Source organism: Pinus tabuliformis, chromosome 6 (genome assembly GCF_031772625.1).
Source record: "Pinus tabuliformis cultivar Carrire ecotype Pingquan chromosome 6, CPIR1, whole genome shotgun sequence".
Lineage (NCBI taxonomy): Eukaryota > Viridiplantae > Streptophyta > Pinopsida > Pinales > Pinaceae > Pinus > Pinus tabuliformis.
Window position 1 is genome coordinate 1,861,379,319 of NC_142292.1, and position 24,150 is coordinate 1,861,403,468.

Sequence of the window (24,150 nt, forward strand, 5' to 3'; positions counted from 1 at the left end):
CAGAGGGCCAAATACTTGGCAGCGGGGACTACCCATCAGGGCTTTCTTCTTCATCTATTTTATGCTCAAACATACATTAATGTAGATACAATAATGCATTTGAAACTATGTGGATAGAAGATGAACACTGCAATGTTAACTTTGTAATACTTTGATGAATGCTACAATGTTGACTTTGTAATACTAAAGAAATAGAATACATCATTTCCTCTCAATCAAATCTATAAAACATTACCTCTCAACCAAATCAATGCTAATGAGAATAATAATAATGTGTAATCTCAATAATAATAATTATATAATCTTAGAAAAAACATAAGAAACTTCATGGAAAATGCACATTCCTTGGTATTATAGAAATTGATTTATCCTTTATTTTTCATTACTTAAACTTTCACTATAAATTGTTGCATTTATTATAATGTTTTATATTAATGAGATATATTATTTAATTTTTAAAACTATTTTTTGTTTTTTGTGATTTTGATGGTGAAATTTAAAGTGTTATTGCACGACTATAACTCACAACCTTCTTTTACATTTGTTTCCATTTCTAAATTTTTATTCCTGTACATTTGTATAAGAATTTTTGACATCCCTCTTAATATACTTTCTTCAATAAAAACCTGCTATTTTTTCCCCCAATTGGAAAAACAAAAAGGGAAATTTCCACAATGGGCCTAGCGTACACAACTCATGACAGGAGCAATCCTTGTTTGGTTTGATAGCTACCCTCTCTCAATATGTCTGGATGTCCATAAACAAGTGGTTGTTGGGCAGGTGGCGGAAAAACAGGTAGATCGTCTGAGGTTTATCTCTCTTCGTTCTTAAACTAGGACTATGCATGTTCGAGAAATCCATTCGTCGAGGGTTTGCTCATTCATCAAGGGTTTAGTGTCGAATAACAGCTTATGAAGCTATAACGATTCAGAGTAGAGGTACACAAAAGATGCCAATCCTTCGATCTAGAAAGGAAACATTTAATAGGTTGGGACTGAGTCTGATTGGGATTTTTCACATCAAATATATGGAGCAAATGTTGTCTGGTGCAAGAGCTGCGGTTTTATCCGCCACTATTCATTCGTTTTCGAGATGACCTCTGCTCGAAACTCAAGTCCCATTGAGGGAATAAGCTCTGATTTCACAGTTTGCATCTATTTTGGGTTTTAATTGAAACCCCATTGAGGGTCAGCCACAGTCAAGGAACTAGGTCGTCAATCAACATCATTAAATGTAGTGCTAAATTTATTGCCAACCTTATGCATTCAACAATTTTTTTTTTGGGGGGGGGATTTTAAAATTGGTTGTTTCAAGCATCGAAGAATTGAATCAGCTAGAAATGCATTCAACGGGACAAGAAATTTCAGAACCCGTGGAAGCAAATTATCTAAGACAAGTGAAAATTGCCTCATCCACCAAAACTGGGAAGCGGGTTTGGGTCAATGCCAAACACTATCGGGACATTTTAAAAAGAAGACTAGCCTGTCTAAAATGGGAGAAGACAAGGAAAAAATGGTCTCGAAGGGAAAGTACTTGGGCCCTTCGCAATAAGCATTCAAACAAGTCCCCTCTGCAAGCATGTGGCAACAACAAGCCCAAAGGAAAATTCATTGATGATTTTGCCTTCTATAGTCCCACATCCACACTTCTCACCTGGTCATCTAATCTTTATGTGAAAGAATTGTTAAATGAAAAATATAGGTTGGAGGTTTTAGAAGCTAAAGAGTAGGAAAGAGACCATAAAATTCAAATAATAACATTTGAGAACAAGGCTTTAGCAGAAAGCAATAAAGTTTTGCAGAACAAGTGGCATTGCTACAGGAAGCTCTCATGACAGGGAAGACAGAATGGCAACGCATGAAGGTGGACATGCAAAGCATAAAGAAATATGTAGTGGAAAGTACAAAGGTGGTGAATGCAAAATCATCCCAAGATAAAGGGAAAGCGGTTGCCCAAATAGACAACCATGAAGATAAAGCAAGAGAAGAAAGGAAATGAGATTCCACAAAAGTTTTCAAAACTTGGGCTCAAGTTATTAGCAATTATGCTAATAGGGAAGGTTAAACAAACATTCGGGTTGACAACATGCAAGATAGAGAAAACAAGGAAAGACAAAATAGAGAAGCAAACATAATTATTAAAGGGGTGAAAGACTATGGGAAAAATGAATGTACTCTTGACCTTGCAAGGGACTTCTTGAAAGACAAGTTGCTATGGCAAGGACAAATATGTCGAGCATAGAGGGTGGGTAAGTTTAATGGTGAGAGTGCCAGGAGCTCACCATCACCCTGCCATACTTCTATCCCAAGTAATTAATGCATCAAGCCCATTTCTTTCATCTTTGATTCTCTTCAAGGTCCTCCTTACAAGAGTGGATCAACTGCTCATCCCCTATAACATGGTTACCAATCAAACGAGAAAATCACCTATTACCCGTTTTTTTGAGGTAGCAAAAAATCACTCGATTTTGAAAAATGGTGATTCAGAATACACCTTTTTTTTGGAGCATATTTTTGCCACTTTAAATTTTTTTTATGTATCGAGTATGAACATTTTTTTTAAATGTTAGTGATTTTCATGCTGATTTTGAAAAGACTTGTTGATGCAGCATCAACACATTTTTTTAGAGGGCTTATTTTTTACATTTCAAATTTTTTTATGTATCAAGTGTGAAGATTTTTGTTTTGTTAGTGATTTTCATCTTGATTTTGAAAAGTGTTGATGAGCATCAACCCTTTTTGTTTAAAGGGCTTAGTTTTTACACTTTAAATTTTTTTTACACTTTAAATTTTCTAATGAATTAAGGGTGGAATTTTTTTTCTAAATGTTAGTGATTTCCATGTTAGTAAAAAAAAAAAAACATGACAAAAAAAAATCAAATACAAAAAAATATATATATAAAAAGAAAAAAGAAAAAACCTATAAAAATGTAAAAAAACATAAAACGTAAAACATGACAAAAATAAAAATAATAAAAACATGTTAGTAAAAAAAAAAAACAACAACAACAACAACTACACTAAAAGAGGAACATGCTCAATCTGCAATGATAGAGACTAAGAATGGAGTAGGCATGGAATTTGGCTAGCAGCTATGTGTCTGCAACACGATGGCGCAGCTGGCTGTACAGCACGAGTACACCTCTCCCTCTGCACAGGCTAGACTCACCTTTTATTTTCCTTTACTGCCTCCATAACTAGGTTTTTCTCCCTTTTTATTGTGCCCGCCTTTTACCTGCTCCGTGTTTTGATGCATTGACCCCTAGCTACCATCGCCTATTTCTCCTTGCTGCTCTCTCCCTTGGCGGTTACCACAGGCAGCTGGCGATTCAAGTTACCTGACAGCGATGGACCTCGATATGGTGGATTACTCGGAAGAACCGCTGGCGGAGGGTTCTATCTGGACGACCCCGCATTCTATTAAGCTAGGATCGCATTCATTTAGTAGCGAGCTAAACGAGACCATTTCCAGTCTCCCCTCTCTCTCAGGTCCATCCGATCACCCAGTGATACTACTAGACGACCCTCCAACCTGGTCGTCCCTCTCCACTCCCCCGTCGTCTCTGTCATCCCTAGGGTTTGCAACGGGGTGCCTTAACCCTAACCCTCTGTCTCCTACCCCTGGTCACACCTCCCATCCCCCTCTATCCGTTTATCCCCCCGCTCCTCCCATTCCATCTTCCTCAATGGTTCCCCTGATTACGTCGCGCTCATCTTTTCCCCCTTCTGGCAGTTTCACTAATATCCCCCCTTTATCGGATGCCCTCCCTGTCGACCCATCCCTTCCTCCCGTGAACCCCCCTGAACCTGAGTACATCTCTGACCATCGGGGAGACTCAGCCGCTGAAGTGAGGCCCCATAAGAAGACCAAGTGCTTTTGGACTAAAGTTGTTGACACCTTTCTCAGGCTCGAAGAGGATATCCAGCTCGGTGATACAATGGATTTTGCAGATAGGGTTCTAGTCGGAAGAATTCGGGGACAGAACTACATGGCGGCTCGCTTAAAAACATGGGTCTCAGAGGTCTGGGGGCATCATTTAGCCGACCTGCCCACAGTACAGACTTTTGTGAAGGGGTGGTTTGCCTTACGTTTCTCCAGGCCAGATCACACGAATTGGGTCCTATCATCATACTAGCACTTCGAGCATGCCCTAGTCCTCTTGATCATAGACCACTAGGGTTTTTCAAGTCAATCTTCTATTGACTAGAAGGAGTCTTAATACCAAATAGGAAAGGGAAAACTATTCTTAATGCAGAAAGGAAATGTTGCCTACTCTAGGAAATGAAAGTGTTGAATTGGAAAGTGCTATGAAGTGACATGAAATCATCTAGCTAAGCATCTATACATATTGCTTGCAAAAGAGACCTAACTTAACCTTGCATATAACATCTAGTTATCTAGACTAAATAAGCAATGAAATTATCTTAAAACTATTGTGACTGTTGCATGCATGTACTAACTAGAAAATGCAGAAAAACCTTTTTATTTTCAATTTTATGAATGTAAATGCTAATTGAACCAATTTGATCTTTGGTAGGGGAGACATGTATGGGGAAATAGGTCTAGAATGGTGTTGAGGGTATGGAATCCAAGTGGAGGCATAACCTAAGATTAGATGATCATTTCTGCTCAATTCAGGCTTAAAAAACGCTGCTACAAGGTTTCCTATAGTACTACACGATGTCCTAATCCTACTATAGGATACCCTGTTTTACTACAGGAAACAGGCCGAAAGATATAAGGAGGTAGGAAAAGTAGAATAAAGTGTGGGAAAGGTGTCTGATGGGGGAATAAGGCACAGAGGAGGTGCACACTACCCAAGGCTCAACCCAAGTCTTCAAGATGGTTGAACTTGCTCAAGGAAGATGTTCACTTTGCTACAACATAGAAATTCAGATTAGGGTTTGGTAGACTTTGGCAGTGTAGGTGGAGAAGACTTAGATGAGGCTGGTGAGATGAGGTCTCCCCATAGATCAAAAACTTCTGCAACAACATACATTATTTTCTTCATTTATATATGGAAAAGATGAGTTGAATTTATGAAAAATAGAGTTATTAATGGCTAATGGCTAAGTCTAATAATGGAAGTGCTTCTAAACCATAGCAAACTCAAGAAATGAATATTACAATTGTAGGTAATTCTAAGGAATTGAGAGATAGTGATCTATAGTGATCTATGCAATAAGAAATCCTAAGTTATGAATTATTCAAACAATAAATCTATTTTTGGGTTGTGATAATGGAACCCTTAAACCATGATCCCATAAGGGAGATGACGTAGAGGCCACTACCACAATATTTTCTGAAGTATTTACTTTCACTATTGTACCATTGATCTATCTATTCACTAATGGAAGCAAATTAAGTAATCATCCAAATACTTGCGGATTAAACAAAACAGAAATAACTTTAGAAGCTAACTATGAATGTAATCTAAGCATACATATACAAAAAGGGGAACCTCTGCAGCTAGGGTTGGGCCCTAACCCAGGAGCTTTGGCCCTCTGAGTCAACTAAGTGCTGGATCAAGGGAATGCTTCTCATTCTCATCAAAATGTCAAAAATACATAAGAGTAATCAGTCACAATGTCTTAGCTCAAAAATTCCTCTTGGCTACAACAAAAAAAGTCGAATCCTAATGAGGCCCCAGGCCTTCTTATTTATACAACTGAAGCTACCAAGGGATTCCTTAAAATTAGGGAGGCTTGGCTCGTGAACTCGAAATTAACTTGCCTTCAACTATCACTGGCTTGGCTGCCAGTGACCTCGGTGGGCTTGGCTGCTTGTAACTCCGAGCTGATGAGATCTGGTAGAGGAATATTTAAGTCATTGAGGAGTTAAGGAGGGAGATCCAATCTCCTAAAATCCCTCTTGCTCGTCTATTTCGAGTTCCAGCACTTAAATTAGCCAAAAACTGCTCCAAATCTTGCAATTAATGCACATTAGGCCACATGACATAACATCTCGTCTTTACCCTTCTTACTAAGCAAAATATAATAAAATATGTAAAGAAATGTGAGAAAACTTGATTTTAATGAGCTGGAGAGTGGCATTAAGGTCCATATAATTTACCTATTGATGAGCCTCATCAATAAACTCACTCTAGCACATAATAGAATGAAACAATAGGTAGTTCAACATCACAGTGGAATAGGTTTTGAGGTATGCAACCGAGTATTTTCACGACTACGACCATATAAGAAAATGTCCCTCAAGCAAGCTAAGAAGGATAATAAATTATCACCCAAGTACTACGGTCCTTACAAGGTGTTGCAAAAGATTGGTACTATGGCATACAAATTAGAGTTGCCTACATCTTCCCGAGTACACCTAGTTTTCCATGCTTCATGCTTAAAGAACATTATCGATGAAAATTTTCTAGTTCAAACAGTGTTGCAAGAACTTGACGAAGAAGGAAAAATCATATTTGAGCCTGAAGCAGTCACGGAAACAAGAACCTGAAAGCTACGGAATCGATCAATTTCAGAGTATCTGATGAAGTGGAATAACTTACCTGCTGAAGATTCCACATGGGAGGATGAAAATTTTATACAAAAGCATCCATAACTACTCAAGCGTAGAGGACAAAACTTTTTTGAAGGAGAGGGGCATGTTAGGTCCCTATAATACTAGTGTATCCCCCTTATTGTTATTATTAGTGTAGGCCCCTTATCGTTATTGTTGTGCCCATGTGTCCACCATATTGTTATTATTGTTCAAAATAGAATCCCATTATTGTTATTATTGTGCCCTTACATTATTATTGTTATGTAGCCTCTGATTATATTGTGACCCCTTAGAATCCTATATATACAAAGTAGGTATTTCCATTTATGTAATGTAAAGGAGGTTTTCATCTCGAAGAGGATAATTTTTAAATCATTGATATATCTATTTGTGAGTTGGGTGCATAACATTTACCTCCCAGCCAACTAAGAATGATTTCCTAACCCGGGGAACCTCCACAAGTTCCCTAGCCCTCCGAGCCCAATTCCAGCTAGTTGTAGTGTGTTCAAGTTAAAACCAACACTCTCCAATAGATCCACGTTTTATTTCTCTCATTTTTCTCTCCATTCTCTCCCTTCTACTTCTCCACACTCCTCCCAAAATAAAAATCCTACATTGCCAAAACAAAGACCAAAGATCTCTATAACACCCTCATCCCACATCTAACCAAGTAACCGACCAACCAAGGTAAATATGCGATGAGTGGTCACTATAATGGGATTCAACCACCTAAGTCACCTTAAGGAAGTGGAATCGATGGAAACACACCACACAAAACTTCCACATCAGCAACAAAACTCCCATGAGCTATCCCAACCACTCAGGTAACTAGCCCCTGAGACCAACTAAATTTTTAGTGCATCAAACCCTTATACGCTTCCTTGATATGGACAAAGGTGCATCCCTGAGGCTCCGGAAGCTCCCACAACAAGGGCAAGGGAGCTTTCGAGGACATTTTCCATAGTGTTGTAACTGTGACTCAAGGATTTGTGCCATTTTTCAAGCCCAGAATCCAGGTCACTTCTCGGAAACCCCTATAGCTTTCAGAATCCATAATTTACATGACAACAAGACTTACAAGCCAAAAATTTGTTATAGGACATGGCCTGACCATCCCCAACTGGGGCTAACATTCTGTCAAACACTTGGCATCAATGAAATCTATAGGACATGAATACAAGACATAGCATAAATGATTGATAACTCATATGAGACTTGACAAGAAGAATCACCGCCCTCTTCCCTTAACTATTTGACATCAATTAGGTCTTGCATCCATTATCCTTGCAATTAGAAGTAAATACATGAAATAACCATGACTATAACTAGTCATATGACCATGCTTATAACTAGCTTTAAACCATGTAAATAACAATGAGATAAGATTTATTAAGGCCACATAATAACAAGTGCAAAAGAAAGATAACTTAGCTTTTATTAAACATAGGCAAGCTCCAACTAGGTTCGGGACTTCCACGTACCATCTGACCATAGACATGGTTGAACCAAATCTTTCTTTCAAACAGTCACCATCATGCCATATTCCAAGAATGAATGTGGGATATCATGGATAAACCAATACAAAAACAACCAAGGGAATCCAGGGGTTAAACCACCTCCACCCACACCAAACTGTGATCTCACCAAAACCGGCATCGAGGTCACAAAACCAAAACAAGCTTGGAATGCATTCGGAATCCATCACTATCCTTGAGTAATTATCCATCTTCTTGTCTCTTAGGCTTTACTGCAATCCACACCATATCACTAGGCCCTAAATCTGAGACTCCACCCTCAGGTTTTACCATATATCCCGCTAAAACCGATTAAGGGATTCCTGGGCCTTTGGAAATTTTCTCAGACAACCTCTGCTTCGAACTCTGAAACCATTTGGAAATTGATCAAGGTGGATGTGGCTGCCCACCTGGATATTCCACTTGGACTCCCACCACTGTCTCTTTCAGTGTTTTAGTTTCCTTAATTGTAGCACAATCTATGATTTTTGGCAGTGTTTCGAGTCCTGAACTTCCAAAGGCCCTAAACGTCATTTTTTGGGAAAATTGGGCCCAATTTAGCTCCTTATTTAGTTTTGGTCACTTATAAGTTGGAGTCCTTGGATAGTTATTTCTAACGAGGTATTGTGCACATCAAACGAATATCGTATGCCAAAGTTACGACCCCTGGAAGTTGATGTGCCAATTTACCCAAACGAGGCCCATTGTTTTGGTGCTTCATCTCCTAGGGTTAGGTTTTTGGATGTTTAGGGTTTTCCATTGTTTCTCAATAAGAAATAATCCTCTTAGCCTCATTGTAACGTAGTTCATAGGCAGGTAGTCGCCACATCTCTTCTCAGAGAGAAGTTACCATTGCCCGAGCTAGTCTTATTTCCATTATGTTTGTAACCATATTTCGGTATTTGATATTAATGAAATGAAGTTTTATCTCTATTGTATCTCTATATTTATGGTTATATCTATAACTTTTTGGGTTCCTGTTTAAGTTTGGATCAACAATTCCAAAGCTCAAAACTAGGAAACAATCCCATCACATCATGGCTATCCGGAAAAAGGAAAGGAAAGACTGAAAACCATTGTCATAACCCGACAAGACTGTGCCACCAACAACTAGAGAACCAAATACCAACATGCAAAGTCATGCATGTCAAAACCAGCTAGGAAATCACACATGCAATATGTTACATGCAAGTATTCCTGTTGAAATTGCTTGATCATGCTCTTCCTTGCTTGCTCTTTGCTTTCCTTTCTTTTCCTTGTCCTTCCTTTGCTTTCTTTTCCCTTCCTTGCTTCAAGGCTAGAATGCCCATCACCTTGGTATTATTTAAGCCTTTGTTAACTTTTACTAAAATTTTGGCCAGAGTTGTTATAGAACCCAACCCCTTGGGAGAATATCGTCCTCGGTGTTCAATGACACCTATAACCAACAAAGCCATTGCAACCAAACATACTTCCCATGGAGCTTTAGAACTTAGCTCATTGCAATATTTACAATGACCACTACTTAAACATGACAAACATACCATTTACTGGAGCTTTATAACATAGATCATTACGATATTTACAATAACCACATATGCACATATGCACATTTGCTAAACCAACAAATAAAATGATATAATGCCTACATCAACAACAAGGGAATCTTGAGGCTTACATATCTACCCTCAAAAGTAATGCCAAGATTCACTTCCTTCCCAGGAAGTCTAGAATCCACTACCAAGGTCAAAGTTGCATCTAATGTCCAACACTACAATCCTGTGCCACTTTTCCTCTCAGCGAACAATTATCGGCTCATTGTTTTAGGGTGCACTCCCAATGTGCAATTGATTCCATATAGAAATGCTAATGACCAAAAAATCCATCTCCGTCATTCCCTTCTCCACTACACAGTCCCTCAGGAAATCCAGCCACCCCTTCCATCGCATTGGGATAGGGGATGCCAAGGAACTTGGAAGGCAAGTGAATGCATGGAAGGGGTGGCTGGATTTCCTGAGGGACTGTGTAGTGGAGAAGGTCAAACAGCCAAGGCATATAACTACCTCAAAACCATCATATCGATCATAGCATGCTCCAAGAAATCAACGGAGACTATTGGGTACCAGTGTACAATAATGGTCGTGCTCCTGAAGTGCTTTACCATCATAATGATACCTGTTCCAATTTCTTTCACTCCTGCTACTAATTCTTAATTTGATTTCAACCACCCAACTTGGAATTTTCGTGCTTCCTGTACCAAGCACATAACTTCCATTAGATTTAAAATAAATTGAAATAAATTCACATCATACCTCATTGATAGCTCATCAAAAGGTACACTTGCAATCATGTTTACTTCTCATCACAACAAGTCAAACTAGTTGTTCGATCAAATCATCATGTATAAACATATCACATCAAGTTAGCTCAAAACACAACCATCATAAATCAAAATCATGAATCGCGTGCAATCATCATAAACCAGAATCATAGATCACATATAACCATCATAAATCATAATCATAGATCATATGTATAATAAAACTAATGTAAAATACTAAGACTTATCCTTCTTCATTCCTTACTTCTACCTTTGTTCTTTTTGTACACACACTGAATTGGTTCCCACACCTGGAAAGCACCCAGTGCCTTCGCTTCTCTTCAATCACGTACACATACACAATGTATATCACAGCACATACATCCACACACAACATACGACATCACACAATGCATACACCTACACCATATATACATCACAACACACACACCTACTCTTGGTGTACAACACAACACAATACATACTCCTACATTCGGTGTACAACACAATATACATAAATACACATAGTATAAAACAATGAATTCACATGTCACAATGCCACGACTACACAATGCACATACGTAGTACCACATGTACACAACACAACATGTACGACATGCACATAATACCACATGTACAACATGCACACAGTACCACCTATACACATCACCACCTACACAACGTGTACACAATATCATATGTACACTACACCACCTGCACAACGTGTACACATCGCCACATGTACATCACACCGTTAGTACAATGTTTACACAATACCACATGGACATAGCACCACATGCACGTCATGTACAAGACACCATATGTACGCAGCACCACATGCACAACATGTACACATCACCACTTGCACACAACACCACATGTACACAACACCACATGCACACAACACCATATGTACATAACAACACATGTACAACATGCACACAATACTATATGTACATAGCACTACATATACAACATGTACATAGCACCATATGCACACAACACCGCACATCCATCATGCACATAATGCAATATGTACACATCACCGCATATCCAACATGTACATAGTACCATCTATACTCAGCACTGCATATGCAATATGCACACAACACCATAGGTACAATAATTGAATATACAATATGCACAACATATACACAATAGTAGCACTACACATCCAAAACCACACTATCTCTAGCAAGCAACCTTGCTTCCAATGTCTCTTTGCCATCTGTGCTTATCCTAACATGTCGGAGATCATACTGCTTTCATTCCACTGATGTATCCCTCGGTATAGCTTGTCCATAACATAGACGTAATATAGTCACATAATATCAACTCATAACCACATGATATTGACCTCGGAGATTTGTCAGGACTACTCCCACTTGATTCCTCATAAAGCAGGAACCTCTTCATGTCATTCACTTGTGTAAGCTATCATTCCTCCACAAAAATGATTCTTGATGACCCTATCAGATAACAACATACATACATACATATACATACATATATATACATATAAATATTAGCATTAAACAATCATGATCCTGTTAGACAATGACATACATACATGCATATATACATATAAACATTAGCATAAAAACAATCATGATCCATGATGACCCTGTCATACATGACATACATACATACATACATGTATACATATATAGACATCAGCACAATCATGATCACAACATAATTACCAAATACCATAAGGTCAAGGTTAAGATAACTCCCTTTATCTGTTCGCAACATGTACAACATTGAGAACAATGATTCCCAACATAGCCAAGGCATCTTACACCTCAAATATATACACTTTACCTTTCATGATTACTTTTCTCATGATTGTCCTGCCATCATCCATTTACACCAATGGACCCAACCAATCCAACTAGTTGTCATACTCTTGCCTTCAACTACCCTTATACATGCACCGGCTTCATTTGAGTCTTACATTGCTCGCTGGACTTCATTCAACTCTCCTCGAGCTCCACTAACTTTCCTATTTTCCCAACCAAATCCCAATACCATCAAACATAAAATGAAAGAACAAGAAACAAACAAGAAGCAAACCATGAAAATCAATAACAATACGACACCACAAACAAAGTGGTATGGCCATACACTAGACATAAATAGACCACAAATAAAGCGCAAACAAATCACAAAACACTAAAAGCACAAGACTAACAATAGACACCATGAATCAATCCCATGGTTCCCAAGGAAATCTCAACCCAAACCTTCTTCAAGATTTCATGTAAACCTCTCTTTCCATGCAACTCCCTATATCACACTATCATAAACACATGATTGTTAGTGTACAAATAAATATAACAATATACCAGTTAGCTTACCTTGTTATGCCAAGCATTTTGCCTCATAGCTAAACACATCTCGACCACATGTTCCAAGGATCAAGGCAACATATCTACCAATTTGAAATCAACCTTTACCAAGACTAACAATCACGTCATAATCCATAGTCAACTCATAGTCATTAGACATAATGCTACAACTATCACCAAATCCAATCAAGTTTGGGACTTCCACGTACCACCCGACCATAGACATGGCTGAACCAAATCTTTCTTTTAGCCAGTCACCCTCGTGCCATATTCCAAGCATGAATGTGGGATCTCATGAATAAACCAATACAAAAACAACCAAGGGAATCCAAAGGTTAAACCACCTCCACCCTCACCAAACCGTGATTTCACCAAAACCGGCATCGAGATAACAAAACCAAAATGAGCTTGGAATGCTTCCGGACTCCATCACTATCCTTGAGGAATTTTCCTTCTCCTTCTCTCATAGGCTTTACTGCAATCGACACCAGATCACTAGGCCCTAAATCGAGACTCCACCCTCATTCTTTACTGTGTATCCTGCCAAAACCGATAAAGGGATTCCTAGGCCTTTGGGAATTTTCCTAAAACCACCTCTACCTTGGATTCTGAAACCATTCGGCAATTCCAAAGCTCAAAACCGAGAAATAATCCCATCACACCATGACTATCTGGAAAAAGGCAAGGCAAGGCTGAAAACCATTTCATAACTTGGCAAGACCATGCCACCAACAACCATAGAACCAAATACCAACATGCAAAGCCATGCATGCCAAAACCAGCTAGGAAATCATACAAGCTATGTGTTACTGGAAAGTATTCCTGCTAAAGCTGCTTGATCATGCTCTTCCTTGCTTGCTCTTTGCTTTCCTTTCTTTTCCTTATCCTTCCTTTGCATGCTTTTCCTTTCCTTGCTACAAAGCTAGAATTCTCCAAGAAAACTCTAAGTGTCCTAGAGTGTAAGAGAGAGAGAATAATGAGAGAGCTCCAAAACTAAACTGACAAAAGGTTACACTGACCAAGCTGGAGCAAAAGCTTGCAACCTGATCCTCATAATCCTTTTTATTAATGAGGCCCCTATTTTCTTCAATTTCCATTATTTTCCTTCATTTTCCTCCTCACATGCAACCTGCGACCTTTCACCTTCCTTTTCTCCTAATTTCCATTATTTCATAAATAAAATGCCAATTAATGTCATTTGCATTTTCAAATACTTTTCCATTGCCTTTTCCAATTTCCTTAGCCATAATAAACCAACAAACACCCACACTTGGATGTCTTGCCCAACATTCATCTTGGAATATGTGTCCCATGACATTGGTCTTATTTTTTCTTTTATTAAATTTTACATGGAATTTTGACGAGGGTTGTTACAAAACCCTCCCCCTTGGGGAACACTGTCCTCGATGTTCAATGACACCTATAACCAGCAAGATTGTTGCAACCAAACATACTGCCCATGGAGCTTTATAACTTAGCTCGTTGCAACATTTACAATGAACATTGTTTAAACATTACAAACATACGGTTTGTTGGATCTTTATAACATAACTCATTACAATATTTACAATAACCACATATGCACATTTATTAAACTAGTAAATAAAAGGATACGATGCTTGCATCAGCAACAAGGGAATCCAGAGCCTTACACCTCTACCCTAAAAAGTAACGCCAGGATTCACTTCCTTCCCAGGAAGTCCAGAATCCACTACTAAGGTCAAAGCTGCATCCAGTGTCTAGTGCTACAACCTTGCGCCACTTGTCCTCTCAGCGAATAGTTACCAACTCATTGTTCTAGGGCGCACTCCCAATGTGCATTTGATTCCATATGGAAATGATAATGACCAAAACAAATCCATCCCCAACCTTCCCTTCTCTGCTACACAGTCCCTCGGGAAATCTGGTCACCCCTTCCATGCAGTCACCCACCTTCCAAGTTCCCAAACATCCCCTATCCTAGGCGATCCATCCATTGGCAAGGCTTCCTTGCATCAAAAGGTAAAAAAAATAAGGCATATACCTACCTCAAAACCATCATACTAGTCATATCATGCTCATGGAAATCAATGGACACTATTGGGTGCTAGTGTCCCACAATGGCCCTGCTCCTGAAGTGCTTTACCAACATACTGCTACCTGTTCCAATTTATTTTCACTATTGCTACTAATTATTGTAGTTGATTTCAACCACCCAATCGAGCATTTTCATGCTTCCTGTACCAAGCACATAACTTCCATTAGATTTAAAATAAATTTAAATAAATTCACATCGTACCTCATTGGTAGCTCATCAATAAGGTACACTTGCAATCTTGTTTACTTCCTGTCACAACAAGTCAAACTAGTTATTCGATAAAATCATCATGTATAAACATATCACATCACGTTAGCTCAAAACACATCCATCATAAATCAAAATCATGAATCACATGCAATCATCATAAACCATAATTATAGATTACATATAACCATCATAAATCAGAATCATAGATCATATGTATAATAAAACTGAAATAAAATACTAATACTTATCCTTCATCAGTCTTTAATTCTTTCTTTTTTCTTTCTATACACACACCGGATCAGTTTCCATGCCTGGCAAACACCCATTGCCTTTGCTTCTCTTCACGTACACATACACAATGTACATCACAACACATACATCCACCACTGCGTACAACATCATACAATGCATACACCTACACCTGATATACATCATGACACATACACCTACCCCTAATATACATCACGACACATACAACTACACATGGTGTACAACACAACAAAATACATACTCCTACATCTAGTGTACAACACAATATACATATGTACACATATTACAAAACAACGAATACACATGTCACGATGCCATGACTACACAATGCACATACGCAATACCGCATGTAAAGAAGACAACATGTATGACATGCACATAATATCACACGTACACCAGTACCTCATGTACAACATGTACACAATACTACCTATACACAGCATCACCTACACAACGTGTACACAACATCACTTGCACAACATATAGACAACGCCACATGTATATCGCACCACCTGTACAACGTGTACACAATACCACATGTACACAACACCACATGCAAGACATTTACATGACACCACATGTACACATCACCACACACACGACATGTACACAACACCACATGCACACAACACCACATGTACAGCATGTACACAACGTCACATGCATGCAACACCACATGTACAATCATGCACACAACACCATATGTACATAGCACCACATGTACAACATGCACACAACAACATATGTACATAGCACTGCATATACAACATGTACATAGCACCATATGCACACAACATTGCATCTAGATCATACGCACAGTACAATATGTACACAACACCGCATATCCAACATGTACTTTACACCATCTATACCCAGCATTGCATATGCAATATGCACACAATACCATAGGTACAATCATTGAATATACAATATGCACAACATATACACAACACTAGCACTGCACATCCAAAACCACAATGTCTCTATCAAGCAACCTTGCCTCCAATGTCTCTCCGCCATCCATGCTTATCCTAGCATGCAACAAATCATATTGCTTTCATTCTGCAGATGTATCCCTCAGTATAGCTTGTCCATAACATAGACATAATATAATCACATAATATCAACTCATAACCACATGATACTGACCTTGTAGATTTGTCAGGACTACTCTTCCCACTTGATTCCTTATAAATTGGGAACCTCTTCATTTCATTCACTTGCGTAAGCAATCATTCCTCCACAAGAATGATTCCTAACGACCCTGCGAGACAACAACATACATATATACATATATATACATATAAATATTAGCATTAAACAATCATGATCCTGTCAAACAACGACATACATACATACATATATACATATAAACATTAGCATAAAAACAATCATGATCCATGATGACCCTGTCAAACATGACATACATACATACATACATGTATACATATATAGACATCAGCACAATCATGATCACAACATAATTACCAGATACCATAAGGTCAAGGTTAAGAGAACTCCCTTTATCTATTCACAACATGCACAACATTGAGAACAATGATTCCCAACATAGCCAAGGCATCTGACGCCTCAAATATATTTACTTTACATTTCTTGATTACTTTTCTTATGACTGTCCTTCCATCATCCATTTACACCGACGGACCCAACCGATCCAACTAGTTGTCATACTCTTGCCTTCAACTGCCCTTTTACATGCACCGGCTTGATCTGATTCTTACATTGCCTGCTGGACTTCATTAAGCTCTCCCTAAGCTCCACTAACTTCCCTCTTTTCCCAACCAATTCCCAAGACCCTCAAACACAAAAGGCAAGAACACGAAACAAACAAGAAGCAAACCATGAAAACCAATAACAATACGACACCACAAACAAAGTGGTATGACCATACATTATACATAAATAGACCACAAATCAAGCACAAACAAAGTGGTATGGCCATACGCTATACATAAACAGACCACAAATCAAGCACAAACAAGTTGCAAAAGACAGAAAGCTAAAGACTAACAATAGACACCGTGACTCAATCCCATGGTTCCCAAGAAAATATCAACCTGAGCCTTCTTCAAGATTTCATGGCAACCTCTCTTGCCATGCAACTCCCTGCATCACACTATCATAACACGTAATTTTCAATGTATAAATAAATACAAAAATATACCAATTAGCTTACCTTGTTATGCCAAGCACGTTGCCTTGTAGTTGAACACATCTTCACCACATGTTCCAAGGATCAAGGCAACATATCTACTATTTTGAAATCAACCTTTACCAAGGCTAACAATCACATCATAATCCATAGTCAACTCATAGTCATTAGACACAATGCTACAACTATCACCTACTTACACTCAAGTACGTATCAACTGCCTTAACACACGTGTTAGTACAATCATCTTAAAACAAGATCATTTGAACACATACTCATATTATGAAATTCATCAAACATTCAATCAACTTGCAATCATACCATGTTAAATAAATCAACTAGACGACATAATAAACACCAGATGGACGACATAAGCCAACTCATATCTTAACGTATCTCAGGGGAGGTTATCTTTTCTGCACAATCAATCCAGATTAGCATGATATAACTTCACGACATATCAACTCAAACACAAATGAGGCCGTGATATCCATAATAATCACTAGCTAACATGTTCACATCATAAACTCATAAACAATTATCATTCATACATACATAATCACATCTACACAGTCAGTCTAGATTGGTATGACATAATATCACAACATATTAACACATACATGAATGTCATAACCCTAACCATTTGCATAGACTAATCCAAATTAGTATGATACATATAACATCAAGATCTTAATGTAATAAACCTAATCATCAAGTTAAAATCATATAACAACAACAAGTTATATATCATGCTCATCAACAACATATAACCTAATCATTAATCTAACTATCATATAACAACAACAAGTTAACCTATAACATACTCATCAACAACATATAAAATAATCATCAAGTTATCTAACATAAAACAACAATAGCAATGCATACAACCACATGTTACTAGCATTCATGACTATCCAACACATATGCATATGACTGCACTAATCAACTAGAATTTATCATGTGTGTAACCATAACATCAATAAAATGAAAAACATGTATATAACCCTAATGCATATAACAATCCATTAACTAACATACGTGCATATCAGACATACAATACTTGTATGATGATCTTCTCTTACCCCAAAGTCAAGTGTTGCAACCTCACTCTAATGGTCTGCATCTCCTACTCTATCTCAGTCAACACATTAGCATCATAACATAACAACTACATCATCATGACATAACTACATACAATGGCCTCACAATGCATATCTAACCTATTATGCATGCATAACCATAACCATAACAATGCATGCACAACAACCTATAGATACTAACATGTATAACAAACGCATATAATTAAAGAAAGTTAATTATGAATTAACTAACTAGTAACAACTATTTTCTTTCTCAATGACTTGAATCTATTTTCCCAGTGGTTTTAATTAGTAGAAATCGTTACATTAATTAACTAACTAAATTAGCCACACTTTTAATAATCCTTTATTAATTTTTATTATTTTATATACTATTAATATTATAAGTTTTTATTTATCTATATAATTAAATACAATAAATTACTTTTAATTAGAAGAAATCATTACATATACTATTAATATTATAAGTTTTTTATTTATCTATATAATTAAATACAATAAATTAGTTTTATTCAATTATTGTAATCAATATAACATAACTAACTTATAAATTAATAAACTGATTTCTCCCTATCCCTATCCCTTGGTCCAGTCCAGTCAAATAGTCATTTCCTAGTCTATCCTAGTCAAATATAGTCATTGGATGATCTGCTCTCTTTATTTAGCATACAACCATGATCTGGTTGTTCAACTTGTCCTAGCGATGAACCACACTTGTTGGTTCAAAACGTGTCGACAAATGACTTATAATGTGATTTCTATCGAAAACTCTTCTCAAAATATTGATATGGACCACAGAAGCCTAAATTCAACAAATTCATATACAACCAACATGCATTCATGACAAACGCATCCCAACAACAACATCATCCTACATGGAAACACAATTGTAACAATGACCACTACCATGCATACATAACAAGCACGTATACAACCTACATGCATGCATGACAAACACATTATTCCCATCTAGTCCAAGTGTTGAACCATGCTTTGATACCACTCTGTAGCACCCTCATCCCATATCTACCCAAGTAACTGGCCAACCGGGGTAACTATGCGACGAGAGGCCACTATAATGGGATTCAACCACCTAAGTCACTTTTAGGAAGTGGAATCGATGTAAACACACTACACAAACCTTCCACATCAGTATAAAAACTCCCATGAGTCATCCCAACCACTTAAGTAACCAACCCCTTAGACAACTTGAAGTTTTACTGCATCAAACCCCTGGACGCTCCCTTGATATGGACAAGGGTGCGTCTGGGAGGCTCCAGAAGCTCCCACAGTAAGGGCAAGGGAGCTTCCGGGGAATTTCTTCCCCAATATTGTACCTGTGACTCTAGGATTTGTGCCACTTTTCAAGTCCAGAATCTAGGCCATTGCCAGGAAACCCTTGTAGCTTTTAGAATCCATAATTTACATGACAACAAGACTTGCAGGCCAAAAACTGGCTACAAGACATGGCTTGACTATCCCCAGCCAGGATTGACATTCTATCAAACACTTGGCATCAATGCAATCTATAGAACATGAATACAAGACAGAGCATAAATGACTGATAACTCATATGAGACTTTACAAGAAGAATCACCACCCTCTTCCCTTAAATGTTTTGACATCGACTAGGCCTTGCATTCATTATCCTTTTAGTTACAAGTAAATACATGAAATAATCATGACTATAACCAGTCATATGAACATTCTTATAACCAACTTTAAACAATGTACAAAAGCAAGAGAGCTTAGCATTTATTAAACATAGACAAGATCCAACCAGGTTCGAGACTTCCACGTACCACCCAACCATAGACATGGTTGAACCAAATATTTCTTTTAGCCAATCACCACCATGCCATATTCTAAGCATGAATGTGGGATATCATGGATAAACAAATACAAAAACAACCAAGGGAATCCAGGGGTTAAACCACCTCCATCGTCACCAAACCGTGAGCTCACAAAAACCAGCACTGAGTTTAGAAAACCAAACCGAGCTTGGAATGACTCCAGACTCTATCATTGTCCTTGAGGAATTTTCTATCTCCTTATTTCTCAAGCTTTACCTCAATCCACACCAGATCATTATGCCCTAAACTGAGACTCCACCCTCATGATTTACCATGTATCGCACAAAAACCGATCAAGGGATTCCTAGGCCTTTGGGAAATTTCTTGAGACCACCTCTGCCCTGGATTTCGAAACCATCCGGCAATTCCAAAGCTCAAAACCAAGAAACAAGCCCATCACACCATGGCTATCCGTAAAAATTCAAGGCAAGGCTGAAAACCACTGTCATAACCCGGCAGGACCATGCCACCGACAACTAGAGAACCAAATAACAACATGAAAATTTATGCATGTCAAAACCAGCTAGGAAATACACATGCAATATGTTACTAGCAAGTATTCCTATTGAAACTGCTTGATCCTGCTCTTCCTTGCTTGCTCTTTTCTTTCATTTCTTTTCCTTGTCCTTCCTTTGCTTTCTTTTCCCTTCCTTGCTCCAAAGCTAGAATGCTCCAAGAAATTTATAAGTGTCTGAGAGAGAAAGAATAATGAGAGAGCTCCAAAACTGAATTGACAAAAGGTTACACTGACCAAGCCTAAGAAAAAGCTTACCAACTGATCCTCATAATCATTTTATTAATGAGGCCTCTATTTTCTTCAATTTCCATTATTTTCCTTCATTTTCCTCCTCACATAAAACCTGTGACCTTTCACCTTCCTTTTCTCCTAATTTCCATTATTTCATAAATAAAATGTCAATTAATGACATCTTCCTTTTCAAAGCCTTTTCCATTGCCTTTGCCAATTTCCTTAGCCATAATAAACCAATGAACACCCACACTAGGATGTATTTACCAACATTCAGCTTGGAATACGTGTCCCATGTCCTTGGTATTATTTTTTCTATTGTTAACTTTTACATGGAATTTTTACCATGGTTGTTAAAATCTCCCCCTTCTCCTCTCATCCTCCTTCCCTTTATGTCTCTTCCTCTCATCCATCTTAACCACTTACCATTAATGACATGACTACCCCCTCATCCTTTTAACTTAATGTCCTTCACTTTCCTTACCATATCTTATCCAACAGTGGATTTGAGAAAACACCTTGGGAATAGAAATATGGATATTTAATTTAGAAATAAATTGGAGAAGACCATATCTTATCCAAAAGTAGATTTGAGAAGACACATTGGGAATAGAAATATAGATATTTGATTTAGAAATAAATTGGAAAAGACCATATCTTATCCAAAAGTAGATTTGAGAAGACACCTTAGGAATAGAAATATAGATATTTGATTTAGAAATAAATTGGAGAAGACCATATCTTATCTAAAAGTAGATTTGAGAAGATGCCTTGGAAATAAAAATAAAAATATTTAATTTAGAAATAAAGTGGAGAAGACCTTATCTTATCCAAAAGTAAATTTGAGAAGACACCTTGTGAATTGAATAACAACAATAATTCAACTCATATCAGTAAAATAAAATTACAGATTCACAAGTGTAGGTATATACCAATATTACTTAATAATTATAAGTCAATATTCCCAAGTTAATTAAACACTAATCAAAATTAGCATGATATGATGAAGTAGGACATTACACCTAATCACACCAATATTATGCTGATCTCTTACGCTCGCAAAGCAAGAACCAACACTCAATCAAAAATGATAGAAAGATAGAAAACCTATTTCCAATTGATTTAGTTGAAGTCATCTTGAACATCTTTGACATCAAGAGAATCTTGAGGGTAGTGGGACTGCAACTCCCATCTGGTCTAATCCAACCAATGATAATTTTGTATCTATTGGGCGGAGTGAGTTCCTTTTCTTGAATTAGAGTTGATGCAACAAATATGTCACATCATGATCATATGAAACACGTGGCTTCAATCAAATTTTGGATCTAACATGGGCACTTCTGCATATCTTCCTAAGGGAGCTTCACCACCATATACCTGCAAAGACCTTATATTTGTTTTACAACATGGATTTTGCTCAATAAACCTTAAATGATAATATCACACACCAATCACTTGAGCATATCATGTAGATGTTTCAAATCAACTAAATACAATTGGGAAAATGATGTACGAGAAAACACTGGAATTCACACCCAAATAAATATGGTACAAAGAAATTCACTTTTCTTTTCCTTGATAAAACTATACAATGTTCATACTAATCGACAACTTACTAACTAGATGGTGCTTTCAAAAAGCCTGCAATGTTGGAATCTCCTCTTTAAACCAATTGCATCACTATAACTCATACCACTCAAATTTTATTAATCAAAAGAAAAAAAATACACCACAACAATCTCTCAATACTCTCTCATGAGGAGAAAAATAAACTTTAAATATGCTTAAATCCTAAACTAAATTTGTTATGGACAACTTATCACAAATGACAAGTTTCCACTTACATTAAATGAAATACTATCAATTTTCCTATTTTTAATACCAAGTAAAGGGTTCTTTTATAGATCTACTAATAATCTAGAAAAGTCTAACTATATGAAAATATAATTGTAAACTAAAGTATTTTTGGACCATAATATCTAATAATTAATCCTCCCATCTTCATTAATGTGGATTGTGACACCCATGAATGACTATTAAGTTTCACCATTTAGTCTTTTTTTTGTCATATCTATATTATAGTATGTTGCCCTCAAGGCTTTATTTTAGAATTGTATAGGTTTTTCTAGATCGAGATTTCAAATCCATAAAAATGTTGCTAGGGTCTCTATTTTGTTGTCTAGTTTTTAGTCCACAAACAATTTCCCACGTGGGAGTGACACGGCAAGAGAAAAACTATAATTTTTGTTGACAAATAGTTAGCTATCTTGAATGAGCACTAGTCACAGTGGGTGGTGCTTGTAAACTTTCATGTATATTATTAATAAATTGGTCTAGCTAAACTATAAAAAAATAAACTATGTACTATAGTTCAAAGTCAATTGGATGTAGCTCAGGTGGCTAAGACGAAGTCGTTATCCTCCTTCGCCCATGCTCAAATCCCACTTTCTGACATGCTTTCTCTCTTTATAATATAGTTGTTGACTTGTTGACCTAGTCCTATGCCTTGAAGAATTTGATTTAACCTAGTTAATATTGTCAAAATGAGGGAAGATACTAAGTGGGTTTCTTTGAGAAATGCATTACACGAAAAAAAAAATGTATTATAGTTCAAAATTGTTCACAAACTCTAAGTCTATGATGAATGAGCTCAAAATTGTGGTTGTAGATTATATGATTGACAAGTCCCCTCCCTTATATGCTCCTTCATGGTGTTAGGTACATGTAGGTGTAGATGCAGAGGGAGTAACAAGCATATACCTACATCCATTTGTGAATGAGGCCCTTTGGGCATATGTCCTTTTGTCTAGCTTACCAACCAATTGTTGTAACATGCATCAAGGTTTGTTCCTCGTATTCTCTAGCTTTAGTTTCACTAGGTAGAGAAGTCCTTTTTATTATGCTAATTGATATTTATTTCACTTTTTAGGGATTTAGCTACATGGAAGATATGGGCTTCAAACCTCTCTCAATAATCAACGAGCCATAAAATTAGAAGGAATACAATGGAGTATCAAACTATTGCTAATCCACTAAGGTGTAGAG